At 36.9% G+C, this 19,298-nt stretch overlaps 1 protein-coding gene across 1 annotated transcript in view; it reads left to right on the top strand.

The window, feature by feature from the left end:
* The window catches only part of LOC145675557 (uncharacterized), a 77,606-nt gene extending 59,136 nt beyond the window's left edge, over positions 1–18,470 (top strand). Inside the window, exons 4-5 of the mRNA XM_081746063.1 lie at positions 1,175–1,348; positions 17,240–18,470. The gene's annotated coding sequence lies outside the window, so the exon portion shown is untranslated. The remainder of the gene's footprint in view (positions 1–1,174; positions 1,349–17,239) is intronic.
* Positions 18,471–19,298: the final 828 nt, after the last annotated feature.

Below are 19,298 nucleotides of genomic sequence, written 5' to 3'. Positions count from 1 at the left end.
CAGGGACCCCACGCACCAGAGGTGAACACTCCACCACTGAAACACTGCGGCCTTTGTAGATGTTCTGAAATAAACTCTGAAAAGTTACATAACATATTTATGCATGATATGCTCATAGCAAGGTGTTGGGAGGCTCAATTCAATTCGCATGAGCCTCCTAACTACCTTGGTATGCGCATATTTGTCGGCATTCAGTGCACGTGAGCCCTGATTCGAGTCCCGATGTTGGTACACTAGAACAAAGGGACTACAGATGCAAAGAAGTATTGTAAGCACATGTGCGGTTATACTTTCATGAAAGGACACTTGTCAGAAAAAAATCAATAATGAAAAAAGTGTATCCGGATGTTGCATTTGAACACTAATCTCATGGTTGATAATTACAAATGGTACGCTAGTCTACGTCAAACAATGAAAAACTCTTTGTATTATACACTTTGTTGCTGAATAATTTGCTTCTGTACGACCAGAAAAAGACCCTGAAGATTAAATATCATATGTTTTTGTCTTGTTTGTATGGCTAGCACTACCCTCCGCTGCTCAGTGGCCAGTTTTAGAACATTAGATCGACGGTGTTAGGTAAAAGGTCGTAACTCTCAAAAAATTGAAAATGTGGATTTTTGTCTTATTCAGCTCACTATAGGTCAGGCCATAGGTGAGAAAAATATTGTAAGCTTGTGTGTGTTATTAAGGCAGATAAATCACTTTTTATACTTGTGTCTTGCAAGGATGTAAATGGAATTTCGAGGTTGCTTAGAAATAGTTGGAAATGTGGCTTACGACGTTTTATCTTAACACCGTCGAGATGTATTTGTCAAGTTTTTTTGAAGTGTGTGTAGTAGAAAAATTTAAAGTTTTTTCAAATCAAGGACAATAATTTTTGTAGCTAAAAGACTTCGGAAAAGTGGGGGGAGAGTGTGTTTTCAAATGTAAACAGTAGTCTGCAAACTTGTCATTAAAGTGAATGGAGGAGTAAGCACTTACGATGTAAGTACCAATAAATGAGGAAACCTGGGCATAAATCAGATGCTCGTTCAGAAATTTTCGAGAGATTAAATGATTTTATAGAGAATATTGTAGAAATAACAAATTGCATGTATTATGATTTTTTGCTTAATTTTTTGAGCTGGTTAATACTCAATATTTTTATATTAATAATAATGTATCGTTGTAGGCTGCCCTAGGAATACTGTTTTTCAAGGAAGGAACATCGTTGTTGTGGTGGTGTGGGACTATGATCGTCGTCTTAGGATTGGTTCTTATTGCTGAAGACAGTAAGACATCTCATGTAAAGACGAAACGTCTCTGAAAACAACTGTTTTGTCCACAGCTTATGCTGTTAAGTTAGGTAAGAAAGAAGTTGAATTATGCTGTTGTAAATTTTAAACTAATCTATAATTAGTGGTCTGGTTGGATATAGAAATATGAAATCCGCGTCATCTCTACCCGCACTCATAAATCCCTGTCCGTATCCGCAGATATGAGAAAACAAATATTTATAATTTGTTTGTTCTGGAATAATTATAAATTCAACAATAGTTTGCAACATAATTATAAATACCTTCTTTATGATTTTGTGAATCACAAATACAAGGCCCATTCAATAAATAACCGGAAAAGTTTTATAAAAAATAGAAAGCTTAGACAGAGTATGTGCTTGTTTGTTATATTTTGGTTGAGTCTTACAACTATTATTAGATGGGCCTAGCACACCCGTCTCGCGAACGTGATGCTGGGAATCAGTGAAACAAGATGGCGCCATTTTTGCAGGTTTGTGTCAACGTGGAACAGAGGAGTGTCCATTTCTCTTCTCCATTACATTTTTCCTAAGTGAAGGGTTGAAAGCAATCGAAATTCAACGTCGGATGGAAGTGCAATATGTTGAAAGTTGTTTGAGTCGAACACAAGTGTACGAGTGGGCAGATGAATTCAAACGGGATATAACAAGTATTGAAGATTCGCCGCGCCCAGTACGCTGCATCTGCTAATTCCGTTTCGACTTATCTGCCCACACGTACACTTGTGTTCGACGCAAGCAACTTTCAATATATTGCACTACCATCCGACGGTGAATTTCGATTGGTTTCAATCCTTCAGCGAACAAATCTAATGACACTCTGTTCTTCTACGTTGGTGCAAACCTACAAGGGTGTTGCCATCTTGTTTCACTGATGTGCAGCATCCCGTTCACGAAGCAGGCGTGCCAGGCCCATCTGATAATAGATCTAAGACACACACACACAAAAAGGAACCTGTCGAAGTTTTGTATTTTTTATACAAGTTTTCCGGTTATTTATTTAATGAACCTTGAAATATCAGTAACATGAAGCACAATTTTTTCCCATGCTATCTAAGTCAATTACTACAAATAAAATGAAATAGAATCAATGCAGAAAAAATTCTGAAATTAATGGAAAACATACCTGTAGGTAGTTACTTTATGTACCCTCGAGTGGAGGTTTTTCTGTCAATTGATTTTGGAGCAAATCGCTATTTATGTATATCTCATTACTCATAAGACATCAGTTTTCATTCAGAACACAAAGATTAAATGGAGATAAAAGATCTTTGACAAATGAGAATAAAGTATTTGAAACAAACTCGCATGAAATCACATTACACAGGACTTTAAAAGCAAATCCATCCTTGCCATCCACCTGTCTCTTGCCTTATGAAGAATTCTGATTATAGAGAGAGTATACTGAAACTAGTGGTAATCCAGATAAACAACTTTTTGAGCAGTAATACAGAGGTTGTTCAGTCTACATTTTGCCAGTTTCGACTTAGCTAAAAATTTAGAAGAATCCATGGCGCCAGGTCCGTAAGTGCTCGGTGTGTTTCCCTTGGTTCCTAACAATAGCCCAACAGCGTAATCTCCACTGTAATAAGCTTCTCTGAAGTACTGGGAGGGGAATCTTGTCTCATTCCCTTTGCACAGCTTTCCAAAGTCCTTCCACAGTTGTCACACGCCGTTTTCCCAAAGCCCGTTTCAGCAATCCAAATCCACAATAGTCCATAGGACTTACATCTGGAGATTTAACACGTATCTCATTGAAAGCTATCACCTGTATACCACTTCCCTCGTCCATCTCCCTGTAAAATGCGAGAGACGATCGTGAGATATGTGATGAGGCCTTGTCCATGTGAATGCGCATCAGATTGGCGTCATTTCCGTACATTGTTGGAATCTCATGCTCGTAGATCTGCCGCATGATCTGCTCCTGAAAATACTGCGAATTTATTTTGCAGTTCTTCGCCAACCTACGAATCTTCAGTTTACCTCGGTAACAGTAGTCAGTAACTACCATGAACCCTTTTGGGAAGGATTCCTTACAGACACAGACCCACCTTCTGAAGTTCTTGGCGTCTTTCTCTCGGTACCTAATGTCTCTCGGTTTGCCGCAATCGGAAAGATAAATCCATGCTTTATCGAGCGTTACGACGTACATATACCTTTGTTTTGCCAGATGCCGTTCGTGCAGCTTCCGGGCGTTACACTTTCGTTCCTTTTGGTGGGCATCCGTGAGAAGATGGCCGCGACACTTTCATGACTTTTCCAGGTTGAGTTAATGCTATAACTTCCGGCTCACAGTCCCCAAAGACATGTCAAGACGATTAGCCATACACCTTTGTGTTGGCGGATTTTCTTGCATTGCCATTTTGCGAAGTTTCCTCGGCATGGTGGAGGTGGTCTTGGTGCATACCCGCTTCCTAGGCAACTTCGTTGGTGATCCAAATGGTGGAGCTTCGTTGCCTTTGTACTTTTTAATAACATTTTTTATTCCACTTAAACTGATGTTGCAACCATTCTTCTTGCACTGTTTTCTAATGACAGAAACACTAAAGTGGGCGTCATAAAGAGCCGCAACAGCCTTCCCAAAACCGGCTTAGTTTGGGCGGCATTTTGGTCAGAGAGCGGAAACACACACTTGGAAACAAATTTAACACAACATTCACAACAATGGTCCTGTTTTGTGCGTTATTGTCGTCCGCGCGGAAAAACAACTCCGTTCCCAGGAAGCCACTGCACAATACTGCAGGACGCCATGAGCCAAGTCGGGTGAGTTCATTCTGCCCGGGAGGAGGAAGGAACAAAATCGGCCAAACGTAGGCTGAACAACCTCTGTAATTGCGATTAATGTATTCATTAGAATTCCTGTACAGATGGTAGTATGTACAATTGAACATAGAGACATACCAGCTAATTTGTGAGTAAACCTGAGAGACAATTTTCTTGTTCCAATTTCGATGAACTGAAAATGAAATGAAATCTTTAAATTTTATGTCTCACGGTTATGCCAGTTAGCTAAAGCAGACGGTGATGATGAGAAATGAAGGAAATGCTGGAATGAAAAAAGTGGGAGGAGACGGGAGAACCCCGACAAAACCCACCCACACGGTGTTTGTCCACCGCAAATATCACTTGGTGCGAGTTACAATCGAACCAAGGAGTCCATGCACCACTAAGATCCTTCGATCAATTGAATCTTTCGTAGAAAGTAGGATATGGTATGTAGTGAGCACTTTTACTTTAGATAGATACTAGTCTCGTTGATATTCAAATCTTAAAAGTTTTAATTTTAATAAGAAAGAAATGAGAAAACGGAAGTATTTATGCACAGTGCACAGTAACACATGTTCACTCACGCGCGCGCACACTCACACACACACATATATCAATATTTTAGCATAGTACTGTACGACGGTTGTTACAAAAGTTATAAGCCTATTTATGAACGGAGCAGCAAAGAGTTTATGGATATTGTTACTTTCAACATAGTCCGCTGACGAGTCAACACATATTGCCCATCGATGTTCAACTGCGTTAATGCCGTTTTGTCGAAGGTGTGTAAAATTTAATCTACGACATGCATGACGTCATTGTCAGTGCCAAAATGTGTGCCTTCCAATACCTTTTTCAGCTTTAAAAAGAGGTGCCAAATCAGGTGAATAAGGTGGAGGACCAATCTGTAACCGCAATTGTGAATTGCTGCATTGCTATGACTGGCTTGTAACTAGGGGTAATGTCTTGATGGAGAAGCACACTTGCTTTCAATTTCCCACGAAGCTTCTGCCGATATTATTACGCAGCTGTCGTAAAAGACCTGCATTACTCCGCAGTCATTGTTCACCCCTTTGGAAGATAATTCACCGTCACTATCTCTTCCGAATTCAGAAAACTATAGCCATCGCTTTTTCATCTGAGGGCACTAACTTGGCCTTTAAACGGGGAGGAGAAGAGATGGGTGTTTTCACTACTTGAAACTTTAGACTGTGGTTGGTAATGGTGAACCCAGGTCTCATTTACTGTTATGAATCGAGTGCGAAAGGCATCTGGAAAAGGTGAAGATTGTCCCTTGAAATGTTGCGTGTAGTGAGCTTGTGGTAAGTGCCAAAAGATTTGGAAACCATCTCGCGGAAACCTTGCTCATTCCTAAGCAGATGCTGAGTGATAATTCGATTAACACTTACAGTAGATAAGTCCACTGCCTCAGCAATCTGCGTAATGGCCATTCGCCAATCATTCATGATGATTTCATGCATTTTGTCGATGTTCTCCCGAGTTTGTGCTTCCACGGACCTTCCTGATCGAATGTCATTTTTATTGGAAGTTCTCCTCCTCTTAAATTCGGTTGTCCATTTCTTCACTATGACATGAAGAGGCACTATCACCTAAAGTAGCAACCATGTCGGCGTGATCTTCTGCGGCCTTAAATCTTTCTTGTGGTGATATTCAATAACAGCTCTTGCCTATGCTTCATTTGGTCACACTTTGCTCACTCTTGTGTCTTTCTGGACCAGTATAACAACAGAATAAAACTCGATATTAATACCAAATTTGGTATGACATCATAGGAAGATTCAATAAATACGGCTTAAGGGTATTACATGTCTGGATCTAATAAGTCTTAGCTAGGCTTAGAATTTATATAACCTCCATATAGTACAATATTTAACTTGAAACACTCTCGTAACTTTTAAACTAATGAGTAAAAATCGATGAAATTTTGATCCATGCACATACAGACATTGGGACATTGTTTTACGTATTCCACAATACTCTCAAATAACAATGTTGCCAACTCAACGTAAAGTTATATTTTTAAAGTGACATCAGATTATTACAAATTTGAAATCTACATCTTAAACGAACTGTTACAGTATAACAAACATCGAAAAACAACCAAACTTCGGAGACTTCTTTAATAGTAATAACGTAGTTGAGAAAGATGCGTCAATGCACATTGGAATACCTTAATGTTGAATAATGTGACCATGATATGACGTATTTCTAATAAGTAGATACAAAGTTACAAGGGATTGAAAAATTATATTTTTAAAAGCTTTTTTATTTCGGAGAAGTACTTCGATAAGTATTATTTTCAATTACATACATACTTTCCATTAAACATAAAAATCATAATGCAGGAATTTGATGTCTCAAGCCGTTCCGGAGACATGATGAACATTGGTAAAGTATACAACATTGCTTAAACTGATGAAAATGGGGAAACTTGTAATTACAACTGCTATAAAATATGGTCAGTGCTTAGCAGAAGGGGTCGAGAAGTACGTAAAAAATAAATTTAAAAAATTACAGGACAAATGGAAAATGCAAGACCTAACCTACAGTAACCTAAAGTAACCTAATATCATTACAAATAAGCGAAATTTATCATTTTCCGAAAATTATGCAAAACATTGTTTAAAAATATTTCTCTAGTGTTATAAACCAGATAAAAGCGGCACTTTTTAAAACATTTCCTCACAACTACGTCATTTCAAGCACAATGTCAATCACTATTAGTGGTGTTAAAATTCGAGTAATTCCTTATTCGAATATTCAAATAAAGTAATTAATGGAATAATTGATCGAATAATTATCCCTCTCTCCCTCTCCTACCTTGCACCGTCAGAGTGAAATGATAGAAACCATCCCAGGTCCGAACCTCATCTATGTTAAAAATTTGATCGAGATCGGTCTGATGGTTCAAGAGTTACGAAGTGACAAATATAGTCACTTTCAATTTTATGTATTAGATGTATATTGGTTTCCATGAAAAAAAGTTCGACCATGTTCTATTTTAGTAGTACTAGTTGTGTATTCTCGGTGGGATTGTTTTCTGAGTTTCATTAATAGCTAGAAGCAAGAAATCGGGATAAAACGCTGTGTTGAAAAAAAAGTAACTAAATTTACTTGACTCATCATGGTTGTTGTCCATTGTTTGTTGTTTTCTTCTTTTCCGATTATGTCAATCACATCCATTTGAGAAAAAGTTTATCTTTATGTGTGAATTGTCGGTTTCTGTCCCTTTCTTTTGATGACATAAATTTTAAAACAAGTCACATTTTCTCTGTGCTATGCAATATTCTCCATCGAAGAAATCATGGATACGTGGAAAATATTATTTGTTATCCATATTATTCTTAATTACCAACATTGGACTAGGCTTCTAATAGCGAGACTTGCCCTGTCTTTAACACCAGCTCTCAAACAAAACCTCCATCCTTTGCTGTACTTGGTCCACGTTTGATTCCCGGTGAGAACATAGAAGACTGAATTTCAAAATCAGTCACTTTCATTAACCATCCGACTAATTTAGTCCAAAGGAAAGACTGGGACGTTAAACTAAAAGAAAATTCATTTTGAAAGAACATGTTCTACCAGCGGTATAAGATAGGTTGTTTGTTTGTTTGTTTGTGTGTTGATATCCTGAGGCCAAGGCTATAATAAGACATAGATTTACAGTTTGACGAGAAGTCCGAATCACCGTAATGCGTTCAAATTGCTAATGCTACCTCACCGGGAATCGAACCCATTTGGGACAGGCTCAAGGTCTGTGTGGGTTTCATATTTTCTTGACTTTAGCGCTCATTCAGCCATTGTATTGACCACTAGGAGGTCCTCTTCACTTCTCCAACGTCAGCTGTATAAGAACGAAGATAGAACGAGAGAAAAACTTTCCGGCCCACTGGGATCGAACCTGGGTCTCTAAGCTGACAGCTAAAATGCCTTTTGAACTACGCAACCGCTGCCCTCTGTTTGTGTATATTATAAGATTTCGAAGGACTGGGATAGAAGACAACGAAAAAATCTTGAGAACATTGTTTATAAATCCTTTTCCATAGTGAGGAACTATTTCGTACACATCACACAAATTCCCTACCTCTACATATAAATACATTTATTATTATTATTATTATTATTATTATTATTATTATTATTATTATTATTATTATTATTATTATTTATGTGTCGAGATACTGAATTCGTGTGATATGTTAAATATTCATTAAATTTTGAGCATTTGGTTTACAAGTCATAATGAAGAAACTCGGCTGATATAGTTGACTGCTCTGAACCTGAAGCGTTAGAGTAACCGGCTGAAATAGTTCCAGGCGGGGCTGGAATCTCGTTTAGCACATGTAATCATTTTGCCATTCAGTTATTACCGTCTTTTAATTCAATTTCATAATCGTTAAAAACGAAACTGAAAAAGAGACAGCAAGCCCTACGCAACCGAACAGGTAGTTAAGTACTTTTATTTTTATTCGTCTTTTCATATGTAATTTTTAGTGAATTTAAGTGTTAAAATAATATTGTAATAATCTGGAGAGTTATTTCAACTAACACATCTTAATAATAACAGAAAGCTAAAAGAAAAAAAAAGGACGAAATGAACTCTCTCGTAGCTATATAATCGGCGCGCTCATGTGGTTTGGATCCCACTTTAAGCTGTAGGTTCACGTCTCATATGGCCTAGATGCTCATGGGACGCTGAACTCACAATCAACTTACCACAAGGCGAAGTAAAATTATTCAGCGAACTAAAAGGTAGGTTGAAATGATCGTTTCTTAAAGGCAATACGAGTCATTTCCTATTTCTCATGATTCAATAACACACAATGCTCGCACTGTACAATCAAGCGAAAGACTTGAGGTCTTTTAAATTTGAGGTTTTCAGAACCTTTATCATCAAACATTTCATTAAAAATCCATAAAAGTAGCTAATTCGAAACTAATCTGTTTTCATTGTTTTCTAAAAGTAAACAAAAGTCAGCTTGAAGAAGCGAACATGCTCTTAAACAAGGAGATGGATATGCCTCCTTGCCCGTGACTGACACAATCCCAAACAGTAGATAAAATTGGATAACTGAAAGAAAGCACATACCATTTTCAATATATATTTGATAATGTGTAGGGAAGGTACATCTAAACATATTTTTAAGATGAGGGGCTGCAATGGCTCAGTGGTGGAGCGTTCATTTCTGTTGCATGGGGTCCCTCGTTCGATCCCAGCTCGCGCCAAGTGAACTTTGTGGTGGACAAACGTCGTGTGCGTGGGTTTCCTCGTAGTTTTTTCTGTTTCCTCCCACTTCCTTCATTCTGCCATTTCATTCATTTCTTAACATCACCGTCTCCTTTAGCGTAGCCAGCATAAGCGTGGAACGTAAAACTTAAAGATTTCATTTCATTTTGTTCTTTTTAAGATGGGTGAGTTCAGCCCCGTTTCCCCCTGACTGATTTCAGCCAAACGATACGGTATATCCCATTTAGAAGCCTTATACAAAGCATATATCCTGTTCGATTAAAATAATTTTCAAGAAATATTGATATATATGTGTTTCATCAGCACCGGGTGAATTAAGTACTTATCTTAAATTTCAACTCCAAACAATAACAGTTACTCGTAAGTCTTAAACAAAATAAATGCTAGGGTCCATAAAAGTCCCGAAAATATACGTAATTCATCCTAAAATATATATTCTTTAAAATAAAGGGAGGTTGGGCTCACCTCTCACTTTAAGCGATTTCAAATCTGAGATACAACTGAAATCGTCTTTTTTCCTGACAGGCGTCAACGTGAAGCAATAGGTTCCATTGGAAAGCCTCGATGATAAACAACATTCTTCACAAAATGTGTTAGTTTCTCGGAAAGATGTAGGCAAATATATGTAGTTTCTTTTTCTTTCTTTCTCTTTTGATGAAGCCACTAATTTCCTTTATTGCAACCGAATGCTATAGATCTATGACTTCCGGTTTTAATATCAAACCCCATAGTTTCCAAATCTACCATTGTTTCATGATATTAATGTGTGATTTTAGTTCCAAATATTCTACAAGAAATCTAATATTGTGATAGAATCTAGTTAGTCTGTAGAGCAACAATGCTCATAAAGTTCATCTTGAATGTACAAACAACTGTTATTGAAAACAAACACAAATTCCAGATAGCAAAAATTATAATAGCTGGTTGCCATCGACTGTTTGATGCGATATACCAACACCGACTTATTCAGATTCCACGTTTCGATCTTTGTTTATCGATTCGGATGGTGTCCCGGGACCGCTGTGGTTCACTGGTAGAGCAATCACCTCTGGCACATGGGGTCCGTGGTTTAGTCCCAGCTTGCGGCAAGTGAACTTTGTGGTGGACAAACACCGTGTGTGGGGGTTTTCTCGAAATTCTTCCATTTCCTTCCACTTTCTCCATTCCACCATTTCGTTCATTTCTCATTATCACAGTCTCCTTTAGCCTACATGTCAAAATCGTGGGACGTAAATATGAGAGATTTTATTTCGGATGGCATCCTGTGTCAGGCGTTCATCGATTTTGATGTTATCTTCTTCCTTTGAAATCGTCCTGTCGTTGCACTAATCATTTGCTAGTTATGATAGAGCTGACGCGTATAATATATTTTGAGGGTTCGACTTAAAGGAAATTAGGTAGTATTCCAGAGTGTAAAAATTATATTTAAATTTTATTTTGATTGACTACGTTAATGAGAAACAAGGTTGAAAGTGCTTGCATGATTTATTACAATTTGTCATAAATACTTATTATACACTGATGTCCGAAACTTAAGCGATACACGGATGTGGTTTTCCCATAAATGCAGCCATTTTGATGCTTATGACGAAAACAATGTCATACACGTAGGAAAGCAATACCAGAGCCATCTTCTCTGCCCACGAATGGCATATACGAGTTGAGCACTAGTCGGTGAGGGTGGTTAGTGCAATTGATGTGGGTGTGCATGGTGAGAGAACATCGGTTACGACTGCTTTCTGAAGGACATTGAAAGAGTAAATAAGCGTATATTGGTAGTATGGCACAAAGACAGCATCTAAATGAATTTGAGTGTTGTCGCAGTATCGGGAAATGTAAGAAGGGCGGACAGTAGCCAGTGTAGCATGAGAATTGGGAATTCGCCACAGCATAGTGTCAAAGGTGTGGTCGAGGTACCAGACGACCGGAAATGTTGCTAGACCTGTCGGAGATGGTCGTCCACGATGTATTATTCATGGAGAAGACCGTTATTTAATATTAAGTGCGAAACTATACCGCTGCAGTAGTGCTCGGCAACTGATTACTCAACATCATGTCACCACAGGGACACGTGTATCCCGCCAACTGTAACTAGACGATTGCGCCTGATAGGGCTTTATGATCGTAAACCAGTGAAATGTATCCTATTTACATTGCGTCACAAACGGGCTCGTCTGCGATTGTGTCAAGATCACATTACCTGGTCGGACGAGGACTAAGGTCGAGTGATGTTTCCTGATGAAAGCTGCTTTTGTCTGTCTTCTGATTCTGGACGACAGTATATCTGACGTCAATCTGGCACTTGACACTGCCAAGAAAACATTATGGAAACGAACAGGTCAGTCGGCGGAATCATGGTCTGCGCCGGCATAATGATGGACGGACATAGTGAATTGCAGTTTGTAGAAGGAGGGACTCTAACTAGCGTAAGATATTGCAGTGATTTTCTTCTCCGTTATGTTCATATGTTTCGTGGAGCTGTCGATCCAAAATTTCGTTTCATGGACGACAATGCTCGTTCACATCTTAACAGCTGCCGCAGCTTCTCTCCTTGAGGAAGAGGATATTCATCAAATACAGTGGCCAGCGTATTCCACGAATCACAACCCCATAGAGCATGCTTGGGATGCTCTAGGGAGACGTGTTGTCGAGCGTATACCTCCACCCAGTACTATTCCAGACATCTGACGTGCCCTCACGGGTGAATGGCAAGCCATGTGTAACGAAATATTGTAAAAAAATAGAACTGTAGGTTTGTGAACATTTAAATGAAGTGAGACAGTGAGTTAAATAGTTACCAGTTTCATCGCTAGAGGTATCCCGTGATAGACTGTTTCTATACGCCTTAAAGATATGGTGACATCTAGTGGCAAATTTATGAACTTGTTAAACCGACGTGATACAGCTCAGCCTTGATACAGGTGCATTTGCCCATACGAATTCTTAGTGAATAGAACGGGAGTGTTGTTCATTAAAAAAAAAAAAAAGGATAGTTCTATTCTTGGTTTCGATGTAGTTTTCTTGATGAACTGGAGTGATACGATATCGTAAGTTGTATTTAGTCCATATTAGCATAGAGTAATGAGTTGTCTTTAATCATTATTACTTTAATTTTCTCTTTTTTTTCTTTTTGTTTGTAGTTGACTTTAAGAGTATTTGGGTTTGATTGGGGATATCTTATTGTTTATGGCAATATGGCCTAGTAGTTTATAAATTAAATGAAATCAGGAGATTGGAATTAAATACTCTTTTGGATAATAATTAATCCTTACAAAATTTGGTAAATTTGGTAAATTTACTCCTATGTTCAATAAAATGTATTGAGATGACACTACATCGAATACTGGACGTTTCCGGCGATATTTAGACACATTTTCTTCGTTGTGATTATGATTCTAGTTTGACATTTATTGTTGTTGTTGAAATTAATATATTAAAATTTGTTGAAATAAATGTTATAGCTGAAACGTCCGTTTTGATATTGAAATCGTATTTAACCTGCTTCCAACACATTTTGCTGCAGTATAACCTTCTTGAACCTAATTAGAATTTCTTCTAGTCTCTTTTGAGGCCACACGAGGAATTGAAAATAAAGTACTTGGGTTCACCCCACGAAGTACGTTACAAGATTCGTATGGGCAAATGCCGGTTATTGCATGTGTTGGATCGTATCCCGGTTATTATGAGAGTTGGTTCGGATCAATGAAGCGCAGGTTCGGTCCCAAAGGGTTGAAGTAGCTAGCGCAATTAAGGTTCGGTCCCTGGTTAGTGGAAAATTGGTTCGATATCCTATTAGATCAATCTGAATATGTTCGGTGAATGTACTACGTAATAATAATAATAATAATAATAAAAAAATCCAGTAATGGTAAAAATACATGATAAATTGGCTTTTCTCTAAAAACCTGTTGTATGGAATATTAGCTCCGGTATATGTAGTATGTGTAAATGGTTCTACTGTGTTAAAGATTTAATAGATTATAGTATTATGTGTTTGTGAAAAGTTTATGACCATTTTCGGCTTTCCAGTTAGAAATTATATATTTAAACGTAAAATTAAAAATAATAACAATGAATTTTGCGGCTCGTTTCGGTAGACAATACACAGGCTGATCACCTGTGCGTCACCCACCGGGGGGTAACGAGGTTCCAGTTGCTTCCTTGGTGCAGATTGACGATGTGTCTACCTCAGGAGCCAGGGTGGCCACTCAGAATCAGGATGTTTCAGATTTGTGTGACTTCGCTGGCTGTGTGGTGTCACAAATTCGTCCTAATTTTGGTTTTAATAAACCACCTATCACATGTAACTTTACAAAGATATTTTCTGAAAGTATTTATAAATCAATAGAGATTCAGGTTAGTGAACTACCACTTGTGAATGAAAACAGTGGTATTCTTTTGTGCCAATTTTTGTTAAAAGTAAATGAAATGATAGAAAGGAAGTTAGCACCTTCTGAAGCGATTTTGGTAGCCTGTCTATGTAAATGTAAAGGTCAAGTCTACGAAGAAATGCAGCGTTTAATTACTATAACTACCGATTGGAAATATATTTCTAGGTGTATTTTCGAAAAGTTTATTTCGCCTATTGTTCGTACTGAGTTTTATAATAACAAAATGTTTCGAGTAATGAAAGAGCATGAATCCCTTTTAAATTTTCTCCGTGAAAAGATATCAGTGTTGCAACTGATGGAATTAGAAATGTCAGATTTGGAATTTTGTCATACTCTTTCTAACTTAATCAAACCTGAGATACGGGATTTGTTGCTTTTAACTAGTTTACCTAATACTGTTCATGAGTTTCTTGAATTCGCCGAAAGTTATGAGATGAATAGGCGGTATGCTTCAGATTATCAAAATATAGCAAAGAATCAATATATTTCAAACACTGTTGTGCGTGATATTACAAAACAAAATCGTAATAGAAGTTCAGGGGCAGGATTAGTTTGTGGTTCATGTGGTAGTAATAATCATTCGTGGAATCGATGTCCTTATAAAAGTAGTAATGTACGGGGAGACTCTATGTATATGAATACTGGAATGGGGAATCAATATTACTTACTGCAAATGTTGGTTTTCATTTGTCGAACACCTTATCCGGCTATAATAGACACTGGATCTACTCTAAATTTGTGTGGACGAAACGTTATGGAAGAAATACGTAAAAAATGTCGACCAAAAGTTAAATCTGTAAATTATTCTGTCACCGTTTTGGATAACGAATCTGTGAACATTAAAGAAATGGTAGAATTATGTTTCGAAAAACTTAATAAGGAAGTGAAATTAACCGAATTTACTCATGATGATTCTCTTCCCTCGGACATAATTATTGATTATCCATCTAGTTTAGTGCATTCTAGTGCCACTTCTAGTGGGGTTAGTGGACAGAATATAAGTACAGGGTGTCACACAAGAGTTCGCGAATATTGTTTCCAGCATGGCACGTCGATGTCAGTGGGATATTTCTGTTCGAGGAGTGCTATTCCATACTGATAACTCTACGTGAATACTCTACTATACTCTTCTTTGGTGTATTCTTGACGTCGTTTCGATATTGGATATGTCTGCTTTTCATATTCATCATGTTCGATACTTCCTTTCTGTACTAGATACTCCATGAATACAATGACTATAGTGTTACCTTATGTATTGTATTTTTACCTCAACCAACACTCATACGACCTGGTATATTCAGGTCTTGGATCATTTTATAGTTCGTGCTTAAGTTTTAGACATCAGTGTATAATGTAGAAGTATATAATAAATATATAAAAAAAATCTCTTTAGTTTGAATTCATTTTGTGTAGAGGGACCTTGGAAATTTCATTTCACTTTTAGCATTTTTATGAAGAGCGAGTTTCTATGAGGTGTGTTCAAAAAGTATTGAACCCTTGGTTAACAAAAATACTTTTATTGATTTGGAAATCCGAAATACTAATCCCTTTCAAAGCAATTTCCTTGGTGAACAAGTGTGCCGCTGCATTCCGCATGATGTCTTCTCTAGACTCAAATTGGGTCTCTTTTAGTGGCATTTACAGCTTGGGAAATAACCAAAAGTCACATGGAGCCATGTCGTGTGAGTAGGGGGCCTGACGATACACAGAAATGTTGTGTTTGGCGATGAAAGCCTCGCGGACACTCTCCTCATGCCCAAATTCTCGTTTAAGATTGAATGTTTTGCGCTTGGGTATCGCCAAGCTTTTGACAGAATTTGAGGCAATATCGCCACTCAAGTTTTTCTGTCATTTTAGACAAAACTGAAATCCGACGACCGCTCACTACACATCTTCACTCATTGGCCAACGGACGCTTTCTGTGGGCGGGAAATAATTCATGACTGTGCATGAGTGCCCCTTCTACATCTGCACTGAATAGTCTTCCGTGCTTCATTGGTTTACGCGGGAAAAAATAAGGTTCGATACTGTTTGAACATATCTCTTATATGAAACATGTACTCTAAACCATAGAACTATGTACTGAGTATTTAATGATTATTTTTGATGTCTAAACACTTGGTGGCTGTTGACATTTAAGTTAGAATACTTAGCATTCAAGAGGTAGCACTGAGGGAAGAGAAGGGGGTTTTCACTTGAGCTGATCAGCCTTTGAGTATCGGGAATATAAGAGAAATGTGATCGTTATCATTTAAATTTGAAAGTTGTTTTAACGTAAATCGGCTCCTACACGTTAAAGGCACGTGGGCTAAGTAGTCAGGAAGGAATATTGAGTCATATATTATGTTCGTAGGCTGATCAATAAAGAATGATCATTATTTTATTTTATTTTAGTTCAAGCACAACACAACAGGCTCTAGGCCCAATTATTGTGTTGTCTTTGACAACGAAATACATATTAATACAAAACAGTGAGATATACAAATAATTAAAAGAAATACACATTACAAAATAGATAATTTAAAAATACACATTCATATTGTCTTTAGCATATGTGCTCTTTATATGCCGGTTTCAAAACATGCCTGTTTAATTGTTCTTTTGTACACACTTTCGGACATGCTAAATATATCAATATTGAAGTCTTTTTCGACCTCATTGTGGAAGGTGCTTATCCTCCATATAGGAGATTCCCGAAGGATATATGTTCTTGCCTTTCTTTGATAAAACGTAGATGTGTTTCCTATCCTTGTTCTGGTTGATGGGACTTGAAAACAAAGCAACGAACGCAGCTCAATAGAGTCAATCTTATCATCTATTAATTTATATAAAAATATTAGATCATTATATCTTCTTCTTTCGTATCAGTGTTTATGAGGTGAATACAACAGCAAGGCACAGAAAACGAAACACGTCTGTGTAGTTGGGGAAGTGACAAATAGATCGAGGAAGTGTGAAGGCCATGACTTCAGGAATGTGATCTTGTCAGCCGTTGAAGCTCACACAATTTCAGTTTCGCATAAGGCAGCATGGAAGTGGCACGCGAGAAATCCTGTTGACTATCTTGCAAAGATCAACGTTCCGTGTGTACCCCATCCTCCATTAGCCCTGATTTAGCCCTTGAGATTTCTTTCCTCTGGGGACGGCGTTTCTCATCTTTAGGGGCAGTAGTGAAAGTTGCGGAGGCGATTTTGAAGGATCTGTCCAGAAATGGCTTCCAGCATGTCTTCCATAACTGGCGGAAACTTGAAACAGGTGCATTGCATGTAATGGGAACTGTTTTGAAAAAGACCATCAACATTTGGAGTATTATTATGTACTATACATCTGTGATCATTCTTTATTGGTCAGCTCTCGTAGTATTTTCGAAAATTTACGGCAAACCTTTGATATAAAGTTTAATTTTAGATAAAGTGTAGTAAAGGAAATTATATACTTCAGTTAAACTACGTGCTTAGAAAAATATTTATATAATGCTATTTGTTGTTCGTTAAAATTTATTTCGTTCTTTTTTAGAATCGAGGATTGATATGAAGAAACTTGAGGGAGATTTGATAGTGACACGTGGTTCAGCAAAATGGATGAACTTACGAACGTTGTAATAAAAATAAATAAAAACGAAACGAAATAACAAAGAAAAATGACAAAATTCCTTAAGTAAACCAGTGAAAAAAGTGAGAAAATTTGTAAAAAGTGAATAAAAAAGACACAATCATTTAATGGTGAAGAAAAAAGAGAACATTCAATAGTAAAAAGCAATAATGTTGAAGATAAAGTATTGTGAGATGATATTAATGATAACGAACTACGACGGCTGTCCAGAAAGGAAAGAAAGATTGGGCATCGCGCACAGGGCACCAACACCCCACCACTGCGATCGCGTTCTCGGCAGTTAGCTTCTTCCTTCACCTCAGTGAGAGCCGAGTGTCAATGCCGTGCGATCATGCTACTTGTTTTTGTAGCGATTCAAAATGGCGGCACCAATTGAAAATCTTGCCAAATGTGAAACACGAAGTATCGTTCGTTTTCTGAACGCACAATAAATTAAGCCTATTGAAATTTATAGCCAATAATATATATATATATATATATATATATATATATATATATATATATATATATATATTTATGGCGATTGAGCAATGAACAAATCGTGCATGATAAAGATCGGAATGGTAGCCATCACTTTTTACGGAAGAACTGAACAAAAATTTTTAAAAATGAGGAAAACCGACATTTCACTTTGAGCACGTTATATGAATCTTTTCCGCAAATGTGACGATGAGAAACTCTGAGGAAGCAGTGGCAGCCTGGCTCAAATCTTTGGTGGCAGATGAGTATAACATCGGCATTAGAAAGCTGGTTCTACTTTATAACAAGTATCTTGACAACTATGGTGATTGCCTAGAAAAGTAGAGTAAGGTGCTATGGCTTTGTAAATAAAGTTTTGTGCTGATATCTTTTATTTTTATTTAATGATGCGAAAACGTTCTTTACTTTCTGGACAACCCGAGTATGTTTAGTGATGGACAATTTTGATATGCAGTGTGATGCGGAGTATCATGATGAACTAATAAAGCTAAAGGCGAAAATAGATAAGTTAAAAAAAGGCGAATGCGGGGATGGAAGGAAGGTAGTGGTATGTAAGGATAAATTATGTGAAAGTGTAGGGAACGGGTATGGGATAATTTATTTTGTATATGTAATTTTATGTAAATATTGTAAATAAATATTTGTTAAATGTAATGTGTCTTGTTTTATTTAAAAATACTTTTCCCATTATATTAGAGTGCATGTTAGAAGAACCATTTTTATTTTCGTGAAAGTGTTATGTTCAAGGAGACAGGAAAACTACAGAGAAACTCACCTGCACGGTATTTGTATATTAAAATGTCTACCTGACAAATTTACATGTAATCACAGACTTAACGAAGGAGTCTGGAACAGACCGTTTCAGCAATGTTCATTTTTATTTCAGTTTTCAATGTTGCCTGATTTATGTTTATTATTTTATATGCCGACATTATGTCTATCTGTACTTGTTTTTGTTCATTTTATCTGTCGTTAATTACCTTGTGCTTCTGTGAAAGGAAGTTTATACTCCATTTTAGTTTTAATGTTAGTGTTCCATTCTGTTTTTCATTGACTTAGAAGGTAAGTTATAAATTATTTATATATTTAGGTTTAAAAGCTGAAAGCTTTCTTTTTAAAAAGAGTTTATGCCCTGTATATGAGCGAAAAGTATATTAGATTGAGATTACAGATACACTTGTTTGAATTGAACTTGTTTCTGGCACAAAAGAGGCACAACTTGTTGAATAGATTAAGTATATATATATATATATATATATATATATATATATATATATATATATATATATATATATATATATATATATATATATATATATATTCAATTAGAACATTGATTCACATTAATAGTATTAGAGCATACTCTAAGTTTTCAATCGAGAATTTATACTAAACTCACTGTTCGTGGTTTAAAAAAGAAGTAATTGAAATTTGAATAAAGAGCATACATAAGATTACTAAATCTTGATAATAAAACTACATT

The sequence above is a fragment of the Thermobia domestica genome, chromosome 18, assembly GCF_964235325.1.
Source record: "Thermobia domestica chromosome 18, izTheDome1.hap1.1, whole genome shotgun sequence".
NCBI lineage: Eukaryota > Metazoa > Arthropoda > Insecta > Zygentoma > Lepismatidae > Thermobia > Thermobia domestica.
The sequence above is the reverse complement of the archived record's forward strand: the minus strand, read 5'-3'. Positions and strand labels throughout refer to the sequence as shown.